The sequence below is a fragment of the Calliphora vicina genome, chromosome 2 (genome assembly GCF_958450345.1).
Source record: "Calliphora vicina chromosome 2, idCalVici1.1, whole genome shotgun sequence".
NCBI lineage: Eukaryota > Metazoa > Arthropoda > Insecta > Diptera > Calliphoridae > Calliphora > Calliphora vicina.
Window position 1 is genome coordinate 100,054,847 of NC_088781.1, and position 25,747 is coordinate 100,080,593.

General features: G+C 29.8%; 3 non-coding genes across 3 annotated transcripts; all 3 read right to left on the reverse strand.

Moving 5' to 3' along the window:
• Nucleotides 1–1,562: 1,562 nt before the first annotated feature.
• On the reverse strand, nucleotides 1,563–1,727 carry LOC135952735 (U1 spliceosomal RNA). Its single transcript, XR_010576100.1, has one exon. It is a non-coding gene; the product is annotated as a U1 spliceosomal RNA (small nuclear RNA).
• An 18,400-nt stretch (nucleotides 1,728–20,127) lies between these two features.
• LOC135952730 (U1 spliceosomal RNA) lies at nucleotides 20,128–20,292 on the reverse strand. The gene has a single exon (XR_010576097.1). It is a non-coding gene; the product is annotated as a U1 spliceosomal RNA (small nuclear RNA).
• Nucleotides 20,293–24,451: 4,159 nt separating this feature from the next.
• Nucleotides 24,452–24,616, reverse strand: LOC135952734 (U1 spliceosomal RNA). The gene has a single exon (XR_010576099.1). It is a non-coding gene; the product is annotated as a U1 spliceosomal RNA (small nuclear RNA).
• Nucleotides 24,617–25,747: the final 1,131 nt, after the last annotated feature.

Sequence of the window (25,747 nt, forward strand, 5' to 3'; positions counted from 1 at the left end):
TATAACTCCTGAACTAATCAAGCTTCCATCGAAAATTATTTGCGCAAATATAGTAGAGAGTTTAGGTGTCCTTGTCCTCCCTTAATTTTTAACGCCGCTATCTTTGATATTTTTTATATTGAAATATATACTCCGAAAATTTACCTTTAACCTTTTGGATGTAAGAAATTATATTCACACCATTTTAAAGACAATGGCCCATAATCATAGTCAGAAATAAAGTGTATTTTAATAGAAATAAAGTCGTCTTTACTTAAGAGTGGACTTTAGGTCTACCATAGACAAGTTAAAGTATATTTTTGACGTTAAAGTCGACTGTAAATATAAAACAAGCTGAAGCTGTTATTAACTAATTTAACAACAGCATCAGCTGTTCTTCGCCATGTAAAAAAGATCGGCAAAAAGTAAAAAAAAATAAGTTACAAGAATTTGGGAGAGATTTTGCAATTATTCAACAGTTATCAATAAAATTAGTACCAAAATATTCTAAATATGATATTAATCTTATCTTTTCCATTTTTCCACCACAAAAAACTTTTTTTCTTTAGTTGTCCCAGTTACTTTTATTGTTTACCTTTTTTGTTTACCACTTGTCTGTATTTCGTTGTATAAAAACATTTTCTACATTTGAGGTGACACCCAGTTAAAGTCGGTTCAATTTAAAACATACTTTAATTTTGACTATAGTTTGGAAATAATATAAAGCGGGTTTTTAATTTAAAGTTGTTTTTAAAAAGAATCGACTTTAGTGTTTGACTATGATTATGGGCCAATATCTTTGCCTTTAAAATAGAATCAAAAATTATGTTGGACTTTGAGTAGTTTCATAGTTATGGACAATTATGTGTATATAATACTAGGCAATTTTAAAATTTTCAAATGGCGATATTTTTGAAATGGGTTTCCGATGAAAAAGTCATTGATTTGAGAAACCCTTTGGAACGGTAATATGTGTGGTAAATTTCATTAAAATCGAAGATAACAAATCCGAAAATAGCAGTTTTCTGTCCGTTTTGATATGGATTCTCCCATATGAGAAATTTTTCTCAAAATTCCGTTACTTTTCTTCTTTCCTGGTAAAGTTGTTCCAAATTCGAAAACTCCATATTTTTATTTATTTTTTGATGTAAAATCTGCAGATAATCGAAGTTTAAAATATATATCACGAATATCCGTTACTTTGGAATCGCCTTTACCGCAGCCAAGTCGAATACTTTCATCAAATTAGGCGGCATTCAAATTTAAAAAAAACGAAAAATCCAAATATGTGACATAATAGGATTCAAGTTTTTTCGAGCTGTTTTTCAGATACCAATATATTCAGCAGATATCTCAACATTTATATTTTTCTTCCGTTCCTTTCCTTTAAGGATAGAAACATAAATATTAGAAACAATTCGGTAGTTAGTAACCTATTATGGAATTACACAGTCAGATGAGTTGTCTATTATTTCTTTAAAAATCAAATATTCGAATTTTAAAAATTTTATATTAATTGAGCTTGAACTAAAATATATTGAAAATGTTTATACTAACATTAGATTTGAAATTTATTAAACAATATCGGGACGGCGCGAACGCCATTCCCGGCTATCAAAAATTACACGCACGAGTTATTCGCATTAGGAATAATCGCGGAGGTCAACTCAATCGAAAGTGCAATGATCAAGCCTCACTCCGGGGGAACCGCCTTAATGATCACGGTAACCCCTACGCCAGGTAAGTATGCTTTTCGTTGCTCAACCATGATTATTTATGTTGAAAAAAATTCAAACTAAATGAGAATTATAAGGCATAAGATGCGAGGATATGCACATATCCTTAAATAGAAAGAAAAACAAAAATAAGGGTGATTGTTGAATATAAAAAAGAAAGTAAAAGTTGAATGTATTTTCTGTCGCATTCATAACAACATAACCAACTGAGCAACAATGCTTATAATATTTTTCACTTGTTGGTTATAAGTATTTTGTTTTTGGTATGAATAACGCCCCCTTGTTGAAGCATAATGGAGTTTCTTTGACTGGGTGGTTTTGTTTATATTTGAAAGGCTTTAAAATCATAATGATTTCCATTGTTTTAATACAATTTTTGACACGAACCGTTTATTGCTTTATTTTTGAAAAAAAAAAAATAATAATCAAGGTAGGCTTTAATGCTAAAAAACGTTACCCATATAGTCGTAAATACCATTGCCTATAAATACCGCTAAAATTATAAAAATACTAATTTTAGATTTCAATAAATGAGTTTATAAAATTTAAATACTAATTTTTAATATATTTGTAAATTTTGTCATTAAATACCGTTGCTGAAATAACAGAAAATACCGTTACCGAAATAATCCAAATTAGTGTTACCGTTAATTACCTTGATAATTATAATTGTTTTTACTACAATTAAATCTATCACAATTGATTTTATGATACACTCTTAACAATATTTGAAAGTTTTTTTAAATATGCAAAAATTAATTATTATGCTACAATAATACAACCTTGGAAAACTTTAAAAAAAAATGTTACGACACGGTTTCGCTTCAGTTTGTACCAGTGTCCGTCACACTAATTTATTTTCGGACCAGTGAAAATAAAAATGTACACGATCGATTTCAACGCACGTTATAAACTAGTACATATTAATGTGACATATAATGGTGATGTTCCAACACGAATGGGATGTTGCAACATTTTGGTCGAGTGATTGTTGGAAATATCAGCGAGTGTTATCAGGTAAATAAAAAGGTGGCGGTTTAACTACAAGTTTCTGCAGCTTTACAATAGCACGCTGCCCAGAACAGATTCAACCACCATATATTGAATACACTGAAGTCGATTGACCATGTTCATGCTTTACAATTGCTAACCATTTAGGTACAATCATTTGCAAGCGAATGCTGGGGACGATTCTGTTTCTCTGAAAAAATAACCTTTCATAGAACATCATATGCTTTAATTAAAAGTATCTGTCAAAAGTGGTTCTTATGATAAATTACAGCGTTGACAATTTAGCGCTTTTTAATAACCCAAATTCTTATCAGTCAGAAATTTTTTAGAAAAACAACGCGCTAGATTTGGTGTGTTTCCCTTTGTAATAATTATACCCGCCATAATGGTTTAATGATGATTGTAATGCCCTAAAATATTAGTCCAAAACTTCCTTAAAGTATACCGATGGACACAGATTCATTTTCTGATTCGATTTTACGATGTTCGTCCGTCTAGCTGGTTGCCCATGTAAACCTTGTGCACAAAGTACAGGGCGCACATAATTGTTTTTTGGCCCAATGACAAACTGGTTTAAATTGATCCATAATGTTCTCCCGAAATAGGACTTTTTTGACATAAGTGTCTCATTTATATGTGTTTCCACTAAGGTGATCGATTCTTCGACATTTTTTAGAAACCGGTTTATCGGTTTCTTCGAAAAATTTCAATTTAATATAAACCGGTTTCGGTTTTTTAATAATAACCGGTTAATCGGTGGCAGAATATTAAAACGCCTAGAAATAAGAAGAATAAAAGTTTTATTTATTAAAATAATAGTTATTAAAACAAAAACAGTTCATGAAAAAACATAACGAAACAAAAATGAGATCATATAATTGTAATAAAGCCTTTTTAAATTAAATACTTATTAATTCTAATTTTGATTACTTCTTTTAACGTACACAAGGTCTTCGGGTCAAATTTGACACATTTTGAAATTAATTTTTTTTCTAAAACGAGTGGTTGATATTTTATGAATTTTATTTAATTTAAAATGTCAACAACTACGTTAGTTTTTAAGAAACACAAATTGACAAAGATCTTGCTGAATATTATACTTGTATGAAAACTTGGTTTCCCCGGGTAAATATCAAAGCTATGTTTTTCTTATCCTTTATAAAGTCTTCGGGTGAAATTTGACCAATTTTGAAATTAAAATTGAATTTTTTCTAAAATGAGTGAATAATATTTTATGACTTTTATTTAATTTCAAATGTAACAACTACGTTAGGATTTAAAAAAAAAAATTGAAAAATAAGATATATTTTCTATTTGGGTTAAATTTGACCCGAAGATCGTTAACGTCAGTAAATTTTAAGACCTTATGGAGGTAAACATAATCTCTTAGGAATAAAACACAGTTTAAATGCTTTGGATTATATATTTTTGTACCCTCCACCACCATAAGTGGTGGTATATATAAGTTTGTCATTCCGTGTGTAACATTGAGAAATATTCATCTGAAACCCAACAAAGTATATATTTTCTTGATCCTTATGAAATTCTAAGTCGATTGAGCCATGTCCGTCTGTCTGTCTGTGTAAAACACGCTCACGTCCAAAATAGGCAAACAAAATTGGTAGACTTGCAAAAAAATGTTTATTGTTCTCCTAAGCAGTTTAGTATTTAAAATCACCAAAATCGGTGCAGCAGAACCAGAGTTATGAACCAAAATGTGAGACAACCTAAAAAAAACTTGATAATTTTAACATAGTTTTCGTTATTTGTGCAAATATATTCCAGGTAATACCATAAAATTGTACAGACGTTATTTTTATGTTAAATGACTAACTCTGTCGAAAATTGTAAGAATCGGTCCATGATTTCTCCTAGCCCCCATACAAATTTCTTCCCGAAATATGGTTATATGGTCTGTAAATGCCTACAAAAATTGCAGTATCCACACAAAATTCAGGAAAAATAAGTTTCGTGCTTAAAAAAATTACAACACCAAATTTTTTGTGGATCGACCTATAATTGACCATAGCCCCCATATAAAGTTCACTTCCGAAAATCACTTAAATAAGCATAAATGTCTTTAAATATCGCTATAAAGTTGAAATTCGCCATAAATAGTCCCCATATAAAATCGCTGTACCTAATTCAATGAAGATCGGCCGATAATTGGTTATAGTTCCCATATAAGGACCACTTTCGAAAAACACATTAACCTGAATATCTAAAACATATCAATATCAAAACATAATTTTACACAGATCCATAATTTATATTTAGAAATCATACTACAGGATTTTGTGAATATCGGTCCATATTTGACCATAGCTCCCATATAAGGTCCACTTCCGAAAATAAGTTAAGTACTCATAAATCTCTTTATCATGCTAAAATTCGACAAAAATAATACTCATATATAGATAGAAATCACTGTACTAAATTGTATGCAGATTGGCCGATAATTGGTCATAGCTCCCCTATAATCATACTTCTGAATTTTTTAAATATCGGTCCATATTTAACCATAGCTCCAATATAAGGTCCACTCCCGAAAATCACTAAAATCCTCATAAATTTCTTACAAATATAGTTAGCAGGTTGAAATTCGAAACAAAATTTATTCAATATATACAAAAACCGATGTACCAAATTTTATGATGATAGGCCCATAATTGGTCATAGCCTCCATATAGGAACCACTTCAGGAAAACACATTAACCCGCACAAATATCCAAAAAATCTGTACTGAACCAACATTTTACACCGATCAGTAACTTGTATCCAAGAATAGTACTACAAGATTTTTTAAATATTGGTACTTAATTCGACATAGCTCCCATATAAGGTCCACTTTTGTTAATAGCGTTGTTTCTATGAAATTCTACAAAAATAGCCCTCAAATACTTAAGACCATAATAGGTCATAGCTTCCATATATTGAAACAAAATAGTACACAGATCAGTAATTTGTATTCAAAAATCATTATACTGAATTTTGTGAATATCGGCACATAATTGTCCACAGCACCCATATAAGTACATAAAAATCACGTTAAAATATTTTATGACAATCAAATCATAATAGGTCATAGCTCCCATATAAGTTACAATTAGATACAATTTTTTGTATATTTGAAATAAAATATATTCTGCGTAAACTAGGCTTTCTAACAATTGTTATATTATTTCAGTTGTTATACCATCATATTTACGTGGAGGGTATTTAAGATTCGGCACGGCCTAATATAGTACTCTTACTTGTTTCTTTTGTTTTTATAAAGCTAGACATTGAAAGTGATCTTTCACTCAGTGTACTTGTAGGACATATGAGGAGCCGCAGAACAAAAGGTACTTTTTCGCATCTTATCAAAAATTGGTTTTTTGGTATTTTTATAATATTTGGGTTGAAATCTTCTAGAAACAATTTAATTTATTTTTTAAGTAAATGGGTTCTAAAAAAATGTGTACTTAATAAAACGTACAACACTAGTATAAAACGAAAAAAAAATATTTAATTTAATTTAAAAATATTATCGTTAAAACACGCCTAAAAAACATACTTTTTAATTTTGTTTTTAACAAAACGTACTTTTTTTCTTTATTTTTTAACAAAGGGTTCTTTTTCCGGGAATTCCCGGGAATATTTTTTTGTTAATTTTCAGGAAATGTTAGTCGGGAATTTTCCGGAATTTCTTCATAAGTTTTCTTCTAAAAGTTACAATTTTCAGATTCGTTTCGATGGCCAAATTTGTTGCTACGTGAATCATTCTATTATATCCATAGATTTTTTCGGTTCCAGCAACAGATAGTCAGTTGGCAAAGAATTATTACGGTTGAAATAACCGAATATTTTTCACTCAACTCAGAGTGAAAAATATTCGCAGCAGAAAACTTTGTTTATTAAGAATGAATCTAATTTAAAGTTTATGCTCATTAAGGAATTATTAAGATGCTTAACATTATTAAGATGCCTAACAGGGTAATTCAATGAATATTATTCATATTTAGAGCAAATAATAAAAATAATAGTGGTTCAAGTTTGTTTATCTATAATCAGATATGAAAAATGTCTCTGACTATGCATGTTTTATAGATTTAACATAGTCGAAATTCTTAAGTTTTTTAATTAAACAAAGAATTTATTGATTTCATAACTATTAAAACTACGACTGTGACAATACCGATAAAATGCCACTATTAAATTAGAAACCCTTGTAAAGGCTGGACCAACTTTGTACAAACAAATTTTCTGGTTTTTGGTTTAATTTATGGTGTTTTCTTTTCTGACACAAAATGTTGCCTATATATTGTGTTAATGTTAAAAAATTCCCGGGTATGAAACGATTTTTTAATTTCTTCCCGGGAAAGAAAAAAGTGCCGGAAATTAGGAACCATACTTCCGACATTTGTCTAAAAAATTTGTTTTAAAAAAGAATTTTTGATTTTTAATATTTTTTAAAGTTTTTAATACACTAAAACAAATAAAAACACACTTTTAGAAAAAACCGGTTATTCGAGGAGAAAAATCCGGTTTCTTCGATATTCGAAATGTGAGCTTTTCAAAAAAACCGAAACCGTCTTATGCAAAAAAAAACAATTATAACCGCTTATTAAAAACCGGTCGATCACTCTAGTTTCCACACAAATTCCTCAACAAAAAAGTTTTATACTTATAAAAACACATCATGCGACCTAATTTCATCGGATCGGTCCATAATTGGTTATAGCTTCTATATAAGTCCCACATATAATTTAATTAAAATTCCTCTTTGAAATAAGTAGATAAAATCAACATAAACATGTTTAGTACATTAACAACAACGCCTTTAGCCTATATAAAAAAACTTGTTAATGAAAAATTGCAAAAGAAAATTGTTTTGAAAAAAACGTAACCAATAATGAAAAATTAAATTAACCAATTTTGGTTACACATAGCCATAAAGGAAACATTGATTTCATTTATTCCTTTTTAATTGCCGCGAGGGGAGAAATTCTCAAATAAAAAAAATAAACTAAAAGAAAAATTTAAAAAATATATAAAAAAGTCTTCCGTGACTGACTGATACAACATCACGAAGCTCAAACTATCCAGCTAAGTGGTAATAAACAAGAGTAGCCATTTAATGCTTCAAGGTCACTGTGTTTGGATGTAAAAATGTAATAAAAATGTAATTGGAGGTACCGTGAAATAACTCCCAAATGAAATAACTCCCCACGAAAAGATGAAATAACACCCAACAAATTTTTCATACAACTTAGGACTTATTTCATTATGAAACAACTCCTAACGCATAGGAAGTTATTTCATAATTTCTTGTTGGGAGTTATTTCATAATGCAATAACTCAAAATGAAACAACTCCCAATGAATTTTTTGTTGGGTTTTATTTCATTTTATTTTGGGAATTAGGAGTTATTTCACCGTATTGGGAGTTATTTCATTTTTGTTGGGTTCTACTTTGCAAAAGCAGAACCCATAAATATCAAAAACTGGCTTCACTCAGAAAAGTTTTTTGCATTGCCGGCCTTTGGCCGGGCACAAAGGCTTTTTCCTCTGGGGTGTATCAAAAACCGGCTTCGCTCAGAAAATATTCTTTTTACATCGTCGGCCTTTGTCAGGTTGCAACGATTTCTTAATCTGGTGCGAAATGAAAATCGGCTTTCTGAAATATTATAAAACCTTTCAGCAATGAAAGAAATCTTTTCTGAGCGAAGCCAGATTTTGATACACCCCGGAGGAGAAAACCTTAGAGTCCTGCCGAAGGGCGGCAATGCAAAAAACTTTTCAGAGCGAAGCCAGTTTTGATACACCCCAGAAGATAAAATTTTAGCGCCCGGCCGAAGGCCGTCAATGCAAAAAACTTTTCTAAGTGTAATGAAAAGATTCTTTTTACATCGTCGTCCTTTGTCAGGTTTAGAGTGATCAAATATTCGACATATACAAAAAACCGGTTTTCGAATAATTCGAAAATGCGTAATTTTTAAAAACCGGTTTTCGGTTTTTTCTATCAAAAACCGGTTCGAATAACCGGTTTTTAGCTTTTTTTGTCACTTTATTACTTAAATAATTTTTTTTATTAAAACTATTTAAATCTTTTAAAAATTAATTTAACATAACTTTAAATTTATTCCAAATTTTTGACATACGAATACTCAGAATGTTAAATCCAAAGAAATGATATATGAGGAGCCGCAGAACAAAAAGTACTTTTTCGATTTTTTTTTTTTACAAATTGATTTTTTGGTAATATTTGGGTTGAAATCTTATAGAAAAAATCAATTTCACAATATTTTTAAATTTTCAAAATTTAAAAATATTTTGAAAATTTATATTAATATAATATAAATACATACTTTTATATAATACTAATAGTTAGTTGTATTTTTTAAAATAATATTTTATAATATTTTTTTTTAAATAATATAGATAACTCTCCTGTCAAAGTCCTAACTCAGTTGTTTTATCAAAATTAAAAGACAAGCGGTTGGTGTGAACTACGTAGAGCAGGAAACGTTATACGAAGCTGCATCACACATGCCAGAACTAGACGCAAAATTGTAGAATGAAATAATATGAACACGAGCCTTAAGAAATAATGACAATGATACGCGAGTTGTTAATCAACTCAGAACTACTTTGCGATTCCGCCTTGGTCTTGATGTATAACATGTTAATTCTTAAAATATTATGCGATTAATATTAAAAAAATTATTCGATTTAGTCGAATAATTCGAGACAAAAAACCCGGTTTGTCGAATAACTCGAAAACCGTCCTTTTATAAAAACCGGTTTAAAAAAACCGGAAAATTGGAAAAAACCCTGTTTTTCGAATAATTCGAAAACCGGTTTGACCACTCTAGTCAGGTTGCAACGATTTCTTAATCTGGTGCGAAATGAAAATCGGCTTTCTGAAATATTATAAAACCTTCCTTATTTTAGATTACATAAATAAATTGCTTCGGATTGGGAATTATTTCATTTCTTTTGGGATTTATTTCATTGGGAGTTATTTCGCTTTTTTGGGAGTAATATTTTTAAAATTATGAAACTGCCGATTGTTGGGAGTAATTTCATTTTACCCTTTGGTAGTTATTTCATTTTTCAGTTTGGGAATTATTTCATAGGGAGTTATTTCATTGGGAGTTATTTCATTTGGGAGCTATTTCACGGTACCGTAATTGGACCTTTACGTCTGTGGATGATGAGTGCTACAATATGATATTAGTTTTAAGTCCTTTTAAAGACAACGTTGTTTCATTTGATCAAATCCGTCAAATATCATGATTCATGAACTATTTAAACAAATATTCGTTGTAACAGATTTATTTGCATAAATCTAACCGAAAGGCATATGTCAAGTATAGGATAAGGGTAAATAATGTTTTGCTAATGATTTTTATACTAATAAATGCTAAATGGGGATTAAGCATAAATATTTTAAAGATTCTACCTGTTTTAGGTTAGCGAAGGCATCAATTTAAAATGCGCACATTTCGAAGAAATTTAAATTTTTTGTAACTATTTCACCTATTGTACCTTTTGTCATTCCGTTTGTAATTTCTACATTTTCCACTTGCCACCCCATAAAGTATACATATATAACTTACAGAAATGATTCATACATGAGATTTATATTTGGATTACTAAGTCATTAATATAGACAATATGAACGACGTTAATAACGCCATAGTAATTTGGACCTACAATGGGTCAAAATCGGAAAACATGTTTTTAACTCGATTTTTTGAATTTTTTCACTCATATATTGTATTCTTTCCTTTATCTTAAAGAATACTTTGGAGAAAGGACTGAGCATCTTTGAGTAGAGGCAAATACATCTGACTCCACCCGACGTTCCTTGTGAAGTAGAATACGATGTTTCTGTCCACATCGACTACATGCAGTCCTGGAATTGCAGTTCTTCACGTGGTGACCTTGTGATAGGCAGTTGGAACATTATATGTGAACTCTCACACCCTTTAGATATTCTGCAAGAACCTAGGTGATGGGTTTGGAAGAAAATTAAGCTGATTTCCGGGCGTCTATTGGGATCCATTTCTATCTAAAAACACAAAAAAAGGAAACACCAAGGAGAACGAAGAAAATTATGTGAAACAATATTTGAAAGAGTGCTTACAGATTGAGAAATATAATTACAACTGATAAAATATAATGAAAAACTGAGTAATAACTTTGTTATAAATCTCTTCTAATTTTTTTTCCTAATTATTATTTTATGGAATTTTATGTAACAATGGAAGTTAATTTCATTTAGAAAAATGGAAAAACATGTAATTATACTTTGTAATCTAATATTGTAATACAATATACTGTAGTTAATAAAATATATTAAAAATTGTATTATTCCTAAGCACATGAATGTTTTTTTGCATATTATTATTTTCAGCATATTTAAACTTTCCCTGTTAATAGTTATTTTTCAAATGAAATGTATACACAAAGTACAAAACCCGTTAACCCTTTTTTTTTGAGATGACCAAAATCAAAACTGGTATTTTCTAAAACTTAAGTTAATGTAAATCGTAAACCGGTTATTTTAAAGTCCGGTTTTTAATACTCTATATGTAAAGAAAACATAATGTCCTGTGGCAGTGGAAGAAATAGAAACAAGGGTTGAATGTAACAGTTGTGACTGCGCAAGAACTAAGGGTGGCAAATCAAATAATAACTTTTAGCAAACACTATTGTAAAAATCTAAAAAATGTCTTCATTTAAGAAAAACATATCGCCCACCTAATGCAAGAATGTCGCAGCTCGAAATATATGTCAAATACTTCCCACTAATGATGCGAAGTTCCTTTAAATTTATTTCACTGGAAATGAAGCTACAGAAGTAGCGTTCATCTTCTGTAGCTTCAATCGACATGCGTGTGTATTTGCTGCAATACCCTTCTGCCGAAACATTATCAAAACAATTGTTGGACATCGGAAATGGAAAAATTCCAATTGATCCCGTCACAAATGAGATTTCGTTCCCGAACTTCTGCCAAATGCAATTTAATATTCAAGCCGTTGTCGACAAGGTATTCTCACTTCTTACAACCAACTACACAAATTCGGATTTTCTCGCACACTGAAAACAGATTGGTCGGAATTCGGTTATTAATATTAATATTTAATAAGATAAACCGAAAATTAGTTCCTAATCTTAAAAATATTTAAACACAACCCATTTCCAATGTCTAGAAATGCAAAATCACAATGGCAATCGAATCATGATTTCAACAATTGAACAATTTTTCACTTTAACCGATATGTGTCTTTTCTAAATTTTATTTTACTAATTCGAAAATTACAACTGAATTGAATTTAGCATTGTTAGCTCCAAATCCAAATTATTGGTTGTTGTAATCATAAAATAGTTTGTAATAAAAACCTTAATTGCAGAAATAAATATTCGATTACTCTACCTGAATAATTGATTACAATACAAATTAATTCGATGTTCTCTACCGAAAGCAATAATGAAATGGTGTTGAGTTTCTGACATCAGAATACAAAATACATCAGAAAATAGAAAAATATAAATAATTAATTGGTGATTAATATTTTGATATATCAGAGTAAATACATAGGTAAGTTCAGTATCTTCAAATGTAATTTTAATCATATTTATGCTTCTGCATCCATACATAAACATATTTTGTAGATGCATTTGCATGTTTACAATTTTGTGTCCTGAGTAAGAATGTGTTTCTCTTTTAGATTTTTTATCAACTCTCTACGAAGGATGTTACTTTTAATTCCGAAACGCAGTTTGATACGTAATGTTTTTAAGCTAATCATGAAATGAATGATGGAGCGTAGAATCAATTCAATTCATTTATTATATGCACACAGAAAACAGATTAGTCGGAATTTGGTTCCTAATATTAATATTTAATAAGATAAACAGACAATTAGTTGTTAATCTTAAAATTATATAAACACAACCCATTTTCAATGTCTAGAAATGTAAAATCACAATTGCAATCGAATCATGATTTCAACAATTGAAAAATTGGTCACTTTAACAGATATGTGTCTTTGCTAAATTTAATTCAACTAATTCAAAAATTACAACTGAATTGAATTTTGCTTTGTTCGCTTCAAATCCAAATTATTGGTTATTGTAATCATAAAATTGTTTGTAATAAAAAACTTAACTGCAGAAATATGTATTCGAATACTCTAACTGAATAATTGATTACAATACAAATTAATTCGATGTTCTCCACCGAAAGCAATAATGAAATGGTTATGAGTTTTTGACAAATGAAAAAAAAAATTAAAATTAGTTGAAATAATATTTAAGAACATAAAATACACCAGAAAATAGAAAAATATACATGAATAAAAATATAAATAGATGACTGAAGATTCAACTGAGAGTAAGAAGGTAATTGCTGTATCTTTAAATGTAATTTTAAACATATTTATGCTCCTACATACATATATATTTTGTAGATGCATTTGTATTTTTACAATTTTGTGTCCAGAGTAACAATATTTATTCTTTTAGATGTTTTATCACCAAAAATTTGGGTATGCGGTTCATCGTTAGCTAAATTCAACACTACCTATGAAGGATGTTACTTTTAACCAGATTCAAAAACGCATAAAGATACATAATGGTCTTAAGCAAATCTAGATTCTAATGATGGACCGTGATATCAACTACTTGTTTATGAATCTTTTCAAGAACCAAGTTTTTAATACATGTATATTTATTGTTAATTTAATGTTTTGCAATTTTACATAATAATTACATGACAAATCATTTGTATTTTAAAAAAATAAGCTGTTTTCATTTCAATTCACAATAACAAAACTATCTATTGGAATATTCAGTCGTCTTCACCGAATTTTTCTTGTAAACGGTTGCGAGTATCATATATTCATCAGTTACTACAATCGAATTGAGAATAGTACTTGCAACCGAACAAATTCGATTGGCGACAAATTCGGTTGTGACAACGAATCTGTTTTCTCTGTGTGTACAATATACAATGTACAATTATTGTCCCTTATAATTGCATCTGATAAATCATTTGTATTTGAAGCATATACTATGTATATTATAATAAATTTAAAAAAAGAAAAAAAAACAGTTTTTATTTCAATTCACAAAAATAAAAGAATCGTACCAGTCGTTATCACCGAATTATTTTTTTAAACGGTTGGGAGTACCATATATTCAGTAATTTCAACCGAATTCAGTCGATAGTACATGCAACCGACTGAATTCGATTGGCGACAAATTCGGTTGTGAACACGAATCTGTTTTCTATGTGCGGGGAACGTTCCAATTTGGCACCAACAAATTATTATGTTAACAAGCTCAATGACCAAATCCAATTGAAACTGCCTGGCGAAACAATAAAATACAAATCGATTGACACAGTAACGTAGAACAAGCCGTCAATTATCCTACAGAATTCATTGGAACCAGCCGGAATGCCACCAAATATATTATACATTGAAGGTTGGATCACCGACTTTGCTCGAAACAGATTTTTTTTAAAACAAACACAAACTGCGAAGCGTTTTGCTTGTCTGCAGATACACCCAGAGTCTCTGACGGGAATCGAACCCGTAACCCTCAGATTAAAGTACAGCACACTATCGACTGGTCTATCGGGGCACTAAATAGGCCAGTCGATAGTGGGCCATCAACACGGACCGGGTTCAGCTTGTAAGTCATATAAAATATACTTGTATTATAAAATAACCAAAAACGAGTAAAATATTGGACTCATATTTTCCTTTACATGTTTCCTGGGAAACACAATGGTCGGGAGAAAGGTTAATAACTCTACAAATGCGATATTTAATGTGGTTCACATTTAATAGCCCCCTAAATTTTGGACATCTCTGACATTTTTGGAAAATAATTAGCAATGTTCAGGATCGAATAACCTTTTCTTAATTTCTTAGGAAAAATAAACAACTGAATTATTGTGTGAAATTAGTGTTGAAGTTTTATACCGACTAGCAGTTTTCCTCAAATTTAAAAAAAAACCTTAATGTTTATATTTGAAATTTATTAAATAACCAGCTGACAGACCAAATTAGAAAAAAAGACCTTAGCTCACAATTTATGCTATAACTTTGGAATGGAAAGAGATAAAATAATTAATAAAATTGGAAATTAAAGCATACTTAATGTGCTATTAAGAACTTGTATAAAAAATTCAAAAAATAAATTTATTATATGTATTTATATTAGTATAAATTGAATTGAAGTTTTAATTTTTGTTTTTCACAAAATTTTATAAATGTAAAATTTTTCCAAAAAAGTTACAGAAGAGAATATTATACATTTTTGTAATGAATAATGATCAATACATAAAAACACACTTTAAAAAAATGGAAAAATAAAATTTTCGCTGTAACTTTGAAATCAAAATAAATTTAAAGAATAAGTTAATATGTATTCCTATTAATATGAATTTGTATCTAGATTTTCTTTCACTAAATTCATTAAATGTAAAAATTAAAATTTAAAAGTTTTGGGGGAATATTTGGTTTCGTTTTAACTTCTTAATAAAAAATATATTAAAATATTTGTATTATTCTGCGTTCTCAAATTCACCACATATATCCCAATTATCATAAGCTTCATTATAATCATTATCTTCTTCATCATCACTATCTTTATCGTTGTTATCATTTACTGGTCTTGTTAAATAAATGACAACCAGAGTTTTTACACAAAAATGAAAATAAAAAAAGGCCGGGCATTGTCTGGACTTTTTTTTCTTAAATATAAACTGATATCCTATACTATTCTAAAATCTATAAAACTAATTTCAACTATTACTAACTTAAAACTTGTGGCCCATTAAATGCGGAAATCATCCCAATTTTCGACCTTTTTTAAAAAAAATAAAAATATCCAATTATTTAAGTGATCCCGAATTTTCATAATACGATTTTTAAAAGACAGATTTTTCAAAATTCTTTCCGCTTTTCGATATAAAACCATCTACTCACGTTAATCATATACCAAAATCTTATATACCATACAAGAATAAGAATTTCATAGAACTTTTTTATAAGTATACTTCATTTGTGTTACCCCGGTTTATTGGTCAGCCACACCCTCCCAAACAAATGAAATGTTTGGGGTGTCACAAAAGGGTTAACATTTATAACACTTAGGAAGTACATAGTATTGCGCAAAACTAGTACACATTTCATTGTTTAGACTGTAAAACAATTGAAAAGTATGTACATTAGGGTGTTTTCTTACTTTTTTATAATTTCCTGAGATGCGGCGACATCTTAAAGTGACAGACACCTGGTTCAAAGCTGCAACGATGAACATTTAGATCAAATGTGTTTACAAGGGGAACATTAAATTATTCAGTTTTCGCAATAAATTTAGCATTCACTTAGATGAGGATCGCATAAATGGAAATAATATTGAATGTTTAACGAATATCAGTTACACAAGTAACGTATTTTTCTGGCAAATGAGTTCGAGTTGGAAAAATTATATGTTTCAACAATAATATTAATCGAATTATTAAAAATAACTTAATCTGGGAAACGTTACCAGACATGATTTAATAACACCATTCATGATTAAAAACCTAGCAAAACGTGATATCTATATTGTTTAATCCCATCATAAAACAATGAGTTTATACTAAAAAATTGGAAAACTACTCAAATAATAATGATAAAAAACCGGGTAAAGATTTGATCCTACCACCTTCATATAGATATGTATATTAAGCTACTTTCTTGTCTGTCGAAAATATTCCATGAGAAGATCATACCATTTTTGAATGATAGAAACATTATCCTAGTTCACAAATTGTGTATCTTTGAACTGGGTTATAATTCTGCTGCTTAGGCTTTTGACAAGTTATGGTATATGAAATCAAATGTTTACTGTTGTCTGCGACCTGAGCCTATATGTTGAGGACAGCATATACTTGAGCAACCGTTTATTTCTATTAAAAAGAGAACTTATTACAAAAAATAACTTATAAATAAATTAAGCGACTTACCGCAGTCTTTATCCACAACAAACTAAATTTTAATTCTAAAGCCAGTTATTACTGAGCCTACAACTTACTTTTTGTTTATGTACTTTTACAACAGTTCATTTCCAAATAAATAAACTGAACGAAAATACTGCAGTATAATTTAGGGACAAAAAGTGCGATTAGTTCGTAAACAAATATGAACAAAAGGGAATACAAAACAATATAAAAATCCTAACGGACAAATGAACCAAACAACAATGATCATACAATTGGTAAATAAGACAATTTAAGTAAACATTAAGGTAGCTCACAAACAATAAATATAAACAAACCAAAATAATTCAAAATAAAAATCGTAATAAATTTAAATAAATAAATTTATGAGCCATTGGCGACAACTGCCACCGCACAGTGGTTTCCCCCATAGGCTAAAAAATAAAAGACTTTTGGTAGATAAGCCAAAAGCTGGTGGTTGCGGAAATTCGAACGATGACAATACAGCGCGGAGATTTTTTCAAAATGTTGATTTTTCATCAAACATAACAGGAATCGATAAGGTCATTTTGCAAAGATGTGCCACAATTTTCCAAGGTATAGTTCTGGATTAGAAATTGATGCCAAACATTTTGAGGAATATGCTGTAGAGACAGCCAGAAAACTTGTTGAGGAGTATCCCTGGTACTACTTCCCTCCATCGGTACACATGGAGCTGAGGTGATCTAGCATGCATAAGTCTCAATAGGTGAATTATCGGAGGAAGCAGCTGAAGGATAAGGATATAAAACAGTTTAGATTGAACATACATGAAAAATATTGCGCGTTGCAACAAAGACATATCATTTAAATAGGCTCTTTTTACGTTCATATACATTTATTTCTGCAGCCCAAAACTCACCAACAAAGAAAACAATTAGTTTAAGTCAAGGAGTTTTAAATTTGCTTAATAAATGATATAAATATGTATATTAATATTTTATTTTACCTTATATTACTTAATAATACCGCATTATATAACTTTGTATAACTTTCAAATGAAAAAAAATTCTTAAAAGAAATCTATATGCCAATTAACACTTCAAATATCTAATGGCTACTGTGGCTACAGTTATTTATATTTTTTCCTAAAAATTTGCAAACTTCGGGCATGCTATGAGATGACAAAGTTTGAGATCCACGCTTTTTTAGTTTTGGAGATATTGATTTATGACCGCTTGTTCGTATAAGGGAAACCACTGTGCACCGTGTACTCATAAATCACTGGAATCTTATCTATTGACAATTAACTTTTTCCTCTGACTTGCCTATGTGTGATATATCGTTAATAATGTATACGATTTCTGATCATACCACCATTATTAGCTAGCACAAAAACCCTCTCATAGGAAATGAAAACACTGTAGGGTTGTCATTCGAATAAAAATTAATCGAATAATCCAAGTAAAATTTTTTTATAAAAACAGTTCGAAGAAAAATATCATTAATTTTAATGTTATTCTAATATTTCTACAAATATTTTTCAATATATATATTTTGGTTTAACACTCAAGATTACAACATTATGAAACTTGACGCAAATATACTTGATACTACTAAAGACCTAGGAAATATGGAAATATCTGCCATAGATTTAGATTACATTTCCAATTATTAATAAACAATAAACATGCTATAAAAATAATTAATAATAATCTTTGTGTAGTCAAACATTCTTAAAATTAACTAAGAACCTCATACAAATTTAACAATGGTTTGGTATCAAAATTATAATGTCTTTCAATCAACAATCATTTAAAAAAAAGTTTAAAATTAAAAGCAGATACGATCAAGTATTCGTACAGCAGATCTAGTTATTAAACATTCTTCCGGGCTATTTAGTGTATCAGGCCACATCCAAATAAAAATATGTACATGAACAAATGTCAGTCATTTATAACGCAATAATATTGTTACGAAATTGTACTTGAATACATAACAGCATAAACCAACGTTTTGAAAGGTTAAAACGTAACAATATATTAACCTCCCTAAGATTCATAAGAGTTCTGGAATAAATATTTTTCTAGCTACGTTTACTTATTTGCGGCAAATATGTATATGCATATTTTTACTCCATTTTGAAATTTTAAAGGGCGGATTAGTTGACCGTTAATGCAATGTAGCCGCACTGTTCACTTAACGTAAGACTTTAAGCCGATTATAGAACAATAAAAATGTGTAAAATAAATTTGACATGCAAATCAAAGCAAATCATTTTTTATCCATAAACTGACAAATAATAATATATTAAAAAAAAATATTTTGTGAAAAATAAGGACTTTTAAAATTTAAAATCAACATTGTTAGCAGATGTCACTTAAACAAGTAACTTAGGTTTTTGACGAAATGTAATTATTAGCAGCTGTCACGTAAAAGAATATTATATTTTTAACAGGTTCAGACGTTACAGTTACGTTACATATTAGCACTATAATTATTCCAACTATTTTATACACAACAGAAACAATCACCTGTTAAGGCTACATTACGGTCGGCTTATTCAGCCTTAACTCTTGCAACAGCAAAAACAGCGGTTTATAAAGAACAAAAATAAAACCCACAAACAATTAGGTCACATCCTCGAATTTTTTGTGATTGGTCCAAATTCAATGATTTCATTAATACATTCCCAAAGCCTTCAATTAATGCCCTTCAACAAATAGATATCTACTCTGTAAAATACCAAGCAGTTAAATTTACCTAAAAGGTAACTTGACATTAATTTCAAATCAATATCTTCGGGTAAAAATTACCAAATATTTTTACTCCATAAGTAACTAAGCACTGCCATTTATCTATTTGTTGAAATTACGGGCATAAATCTCTTATAATTAGCGAGTTATTCGCATTTAAAAAAATAATATTTTGTAATTTCGTAATAGCTTGTGACAGCTTTTTTAAAATAATATCGGACATAATTTATGACCGACTTCATTTTGCCTATTAGTTAATCAATAAATAGATCAAAATGGTTCAAAGTAATATCTAGAACAATTCGAAAAATAGTAGTTTTCAAATTTTAAAAATGATAAAATGTTGAATTTTTGTGCTTCTTTCGACAGGAATACTTATTCCTTTTTTTCCTAGGAAGCAAATAACAATAATAGCAGTTTTTCGGTCAGAATATATGATTCTTTTATTTATTGTATAACTAACACGATTTTAATGGCAATCGCTCATAAATTGGTTTCACATATAGTGAAATTTAAATTAATACGTACAACTATAAGAGACAAATGTTATTTGTCAAGCTAATTGACTTCTGGACTATATTAAAATCTTTGAATTTGGACGAAACACAACAAATTCGCAAGCGTTTAAAAATTCAGGTATCGATTAGACTTCTTTATTTGAAATTTATTAAGCAAAGTCGGGACGGCGCGAACGCCATTCCCGGCTATCAAAAATTACACGCACGAGTTATTCGCATTAGGAATAATCGCGGAGGTCAACTCAATCGAAAGTGCAATGATCAAGCCTCACTCCGGGGGAACCGCCTTATTGATCACGGTAACCCCTACGCCAGGTAAGTATGCTTTTCGATGATCAAACTTGACTATTTGTGCTAAAAAAAATACAAACTAAATGAGAATTATAAGGCATTATATGCAAGGATATGCGTATATCCTTAAATAGAAAGAAAAACAATGAGGATAGTAAACGAAAAAATAAGGGTGATTGTTGAAGAAAAATAAGAAAGTATAAGTAGCATTTATAACAAAACAAACTGAGCAACAATGGCAATATTTTTGTGTGTGGATAGAAAATGTGTGGTTGATGGTGTTATTTTGTTTTTATTTTTTTGGTGTGAATAATGTCCCCTTGTTGGAGCATACTCGAATTTTTATTTCATAATGTTTTTGAACATTCATAATTGTCTTATAATAACTAATATCGTGATGAAATTGGACATAAACAAGTTTTATATGTAGCTAAATCTTTCTACCAACTTTTATGAGGATCGGTCCATAATTGACCCTATCCCCCATATAACCCCTATATCAGAAATATATTATGGTGGGTTACCCAAATCGTGTATACCCACTGTGTATTTATATAGGTATGTAGATATCTACACAAACTGAATTCGTATCACATAATTTTATGATGATCGGTCATAATACTGTCCAACAGCATTTTTGGAACAGAATAGCGACCCCATAATTCTGAAAGGGCATGTTGAGTAGATCATGTTTGTAGAATAAACTTGTAGTCCAGCTGGTCTGAATTTTTTTTACAGTGGGTCAAAGTTATCATTTTTTGGTCGAAGGGAGCATGATACTATATTAAAAAAATATTGTAACTTAATGTGTTATTGTCAGAGTTATATGGTGGAATTTTATAAGGATAATTTATATGGAAGATCTTAATCCTCTAACTCATCTTTTTAGGGGTCAATTTCAAAACAGAGATTTAAGGATTAAAATATTCCACGAATGTTTTTGTCGGAAAATTTCAGTGGGGGTCACCATAGATATCAAAGTTGTAAATAATGCTCTTTACGCTTAATTAGCTAAATTACACGCTAATTTTGCTCGATCATTTTTTAGATATGTCGGGCCTACGGACGGTCGAATTTTTTTTAAAATATCTGTTCTTACTTGTTTTATTTATTATACCCTTCACCTTCGTGAGAAGGGTATATATAAGTTTGTCATTGCATTTGTAATATCTACATTTTTCATTTCCGACCCTATAAAGTATATATATTCTGGATCCTTATAGATAGCGGAGTCGATTAAGCCATGTCCGTCTGTCTGTCTGTTGAAATCAATTTTCTGAAGACCCCTGATATCTTCGGGATCCAAATCTTCAATAATTCTGTCAGACATGCTTTCGAGAAGTTTGCTATTTAAAATCAGCAAAATCGGTCCACAAATGGCTGAGATATGAGGAAAACACCTGGACAACCTCGATTTTTGACCTATATCTGGATTACTAAGTCATTAATATAGACAATATGGATATCTATTGATAGATATTTCAAAGACCTTTGCAACGACGTATATAAGACCATAGTAAGTTGGACCTACAATGGGTCAAAATCGGAAAAAATATTTTTTAACCCGAATTTTTTTTTAAAAACAAAAAAAAATTTTTAAATTTAAAAAAAAATTTTAAATTAAAAAAATTTTAAATTTAAAAAAAAACAATTTGAAATTTTTTTTTCCAAAAAATGAAAAAAAAAACTGAAAAAAATTTTGTTCACTTAAAAATATTTAAATTTTTTATTTTGAAGTATAATTTGGTGAAGGGTGTATAAGATTCGGCACAGCCGAATATAGCTATCTTACTTGTTTTTTGTTTAATTTACTATTCCCATATGTGGTGGTTCTCAAGAACATATTTTAATTTTATATTTTGTTTTGATTTTTTTAAAGGTTTCAAGTAATTTTGATTTTAATTATTATTTTGAATGTGTTTTTCCTCTTTACAAAACTCATATTCAATGGACGCATGATCTTGAGAAAGATTTCGAACTATGTAAGGAGCATTTAATAAAAGCTGTTTATGGAGAGTCCCCTGATTGCCATGATATTTTTTTAAAAGCAAAATAAGCAACAATGTACCTCCTTCAAAAGTGTTAACACATCTTCTACAAACTTTTGAAAATGACAAACCAGCTCCAGCAAGTGATCACTCTTATTTGTTTGTTCAAAAAGATTTAAAAAGCATCCGAAGCCTTTATGTCGAAAATATGCCGGTCCATATAAAGTGATACATAAAAGCGACAAGCTTTTAAACAAATAAGACCAAAAACTGAAAACGTTCCAATTGATCATCTTAAACCAACTCTTATTAACAATGAAATTGCTGAAATTACAACTAACAAAATTTTTCAGACCAGTAAAATCGTGATATCGTTTAAGTCTGATTAAACTAGGAAGGGGTAATGTGGTATTCAACAACATATTTTAATTTTATGTGGCTACTTAGGTACCCGGGTCATTCTGTAAGGGTTATTTTTGCATATTTATTTAAGGGTTAAATAGTAGAGGAAATTTTCAATATTTCAATTACATGTAAGTAAAAATGATTCATTTATCTATGAGGACAATATGCAAATTATCATTTGAGTGGTGCATGCGCCATCCTCACATTATTTAATAATAATTAAATTGTATTCGCCTTTGTCAAATAACAAGTCATGTGTAAACTGTCTCAAAAATAGTACCTAGAAATTTTAAAATTGAAATTAATAGAAATTGTTACGTTTTTACCTTTTAAAAATGGTAAATTAATCATAATTACTTAGGATTATTTTGCTCGAAAATCGACACTGTGGCCGCTAATCTTTCATTATTTTTGAAATTCAAAACTTTAATTCAACTTTTAATATGTGTATTTTATTGAAATCGGACTATACGTTTACAAATCGTTGTAATTGAATTTTATGTTTTTTATTGCTTATAGAAACTACACTTAATATGTTTGCAATTTTGTATATTAAAAACTTTTCCGCTTTCACGGAAAAAGAAGAAGTGCGCGAATAAGATCGTAGTTTGTTTTACTTTCGTGTAGAAAATTTTCGTTCAGCATTGTCTGTTAAATGTAATTATATATTTAATTCGCCTCCCTTGGTTATTGCGCAGTTACGAATCTTACAGACAACCCTTATTTCAATTAGTTAAACTTATAAGGACTTTATGTTATCTTTGCATATTATCCTTTACAATTCTCAGTTAGTTTGAAATTTTTACAATATAATTTATCAAGGTTGATCGGCGAAAAGCATACTTACCTGGCATAAGGGTTACGGTGATCATTAAGGCGGTTCCCCCGGATTGAGGCTTGATCATTGCTAATGTGAATTATTATTTTGATAGCCGGGAATGGCGTTCGCGCCGTCCCGGCATTTATTAATAAATTTCAATTGGAAGTAAATCAAAAATCCATGTAGGTTATTTATTTTAGTTGCTCGATCTATTTTGGTTTTTTAGATATGGCGTGCATACGGAGGGTCGATATTTATTTCAAAAAAATCAGCTGTATTGGCGATCAAATTCTAAATAAAATAAAAACAACTTGCTAACAGTTATCTCGTCCCTATAAAAACGCATCCAAAGTTAGAACATGTAAAAAGGGCCGTATTTTTTATTTTGTAAAAACTAAATGCAAAAGCGTAATAGATTTATCCAATCTTGGCCAATTTAAATAAAAATTTTAGGACACTTAAATTTTTCCGATTTAATCAATCTAACATAAGAGTTTGCAAACATTTAATTTTTGAGTAAAAAATTTAAAAAACGCAAACCACCGATCCTCGAAAAAACTCCATATTTGTATAACCCTATATCTATTTTTTTCCTTTCACACGATAAATAACGTCACAGTATTCACATAGGTCTGTAAGCGTATATATTATTAAAAAAAACATCTCTAGACATTTCTGATTCTATAAACGAAAAATGGTTTCTTTGGCTGATATCATTGAACCCTTAAAATCTTAAATAACTAATATTGACATTTACAACAAATATCCTTTTTTGCACAAGTCATATTATATGATCGGACCATAGGATGGCTTGGAGGCATTATAATGATGTAGTTCACTTAAAAATATTTACATGGCAATTATCAATGACAGCAATTATTATATTAATACAATTTTGTAAGATCACGTCACACTAGTAGCAATCAATCAAATACATCAATTTGGTAAAATATTCTAAATGAAATTTATAAAAATAATGTCGGGACGGCGCGAACGCCATTCCCGGCTATCAAAAATTACACGCACGAGTTATTCGCATTAGGAATAATCGCGGAGGTCAACTCAATCGAAAGTGCAATGATCAAGCCTCACTCCGGGGGAACCGCCTTAATGATCACGGTAACCCCTACGCCAGGTAAGTATGCTTTTCGATGATCAAACTTGACTATTTGTGCTGACAAAAATACAAACTAAATGAGAATTATAAGGCATTATATGCAAGGATATGTGCATATCCTTAAATAGAAAGAAAAACAATGAGGATAGTAAACGAAAAAATAAGGGTGATTGTTGAAGAAAAATAAGAAAGTATAAGTAGCATTTATAACAACAAAACAAACTGAGCAACAATGGCAATATTTTTGTGTGTGGATTGTCATAGAAAATGTGTGGTTGATGGTGTTATTTTGTTTTTATTTTTTTGGTGTGAATAATGTCGCCTTGTTGGAGCATACTGGAATTTTTATCTGGGTGGTTTTCTTTATGGGGGTTTTAAATCATAATGTTTTTGAACATTCATAATTGTCTTATGATAATTAATATCGTGATTGGTCATAAACAAGTTTTATATGTACCTAAATCTTTCTACCAACTTTTATGAGGATCGGTCCATAATTGACCGATCCTCATATAACCCCTATATCAGAAAAATATTTTGGTGGGTAATACCCAAATCTTGTATACCCACTGTGTATTTATATAGGTATGTAGGTATCTACACAAATTTTGCTCCCAATAAGTTTTATATATACTGAATTCGTATCACATAATTTTATGATGATCGGTCATAACACTGTCCAACTGCATTTTTGGAACAGAATAGCGACCCCATAATTCTGAAAGGGCATGTTGAGTAGATCATGTTTGTAGAATAAACTTGTAGTCCAGCTGGTCTGAATTTTTTTTACAGTGGGTCAAAGTTTTCGGTTTTTGGTCAAAGTGAGCATGATACTAAATTAAAAAAATGTTGTAAGTTAATGTCTTATTGTCAGAGTTATATGGTGGAATTTTATAAGGATCATTTATATGGAAGATCTTAACCCTCTAGCTCATCTCTTTAGAGGTCAATTTCAAAACAGAGATTTAAGGATTAAAATGTTTCACGAATGTTTTTGTCGGAAAATTTCAGTGGGGTTCATCATAGATATCAATGATGTAAATAATGATCTTTACGCTTAATTAGCAAAATTACACGCTACCTGTGAGACCCACATTTTTTTAAAAAATCGCTAAAAATCCATTTATGATTCGAATGAGCTGAAATTTAAAATATAA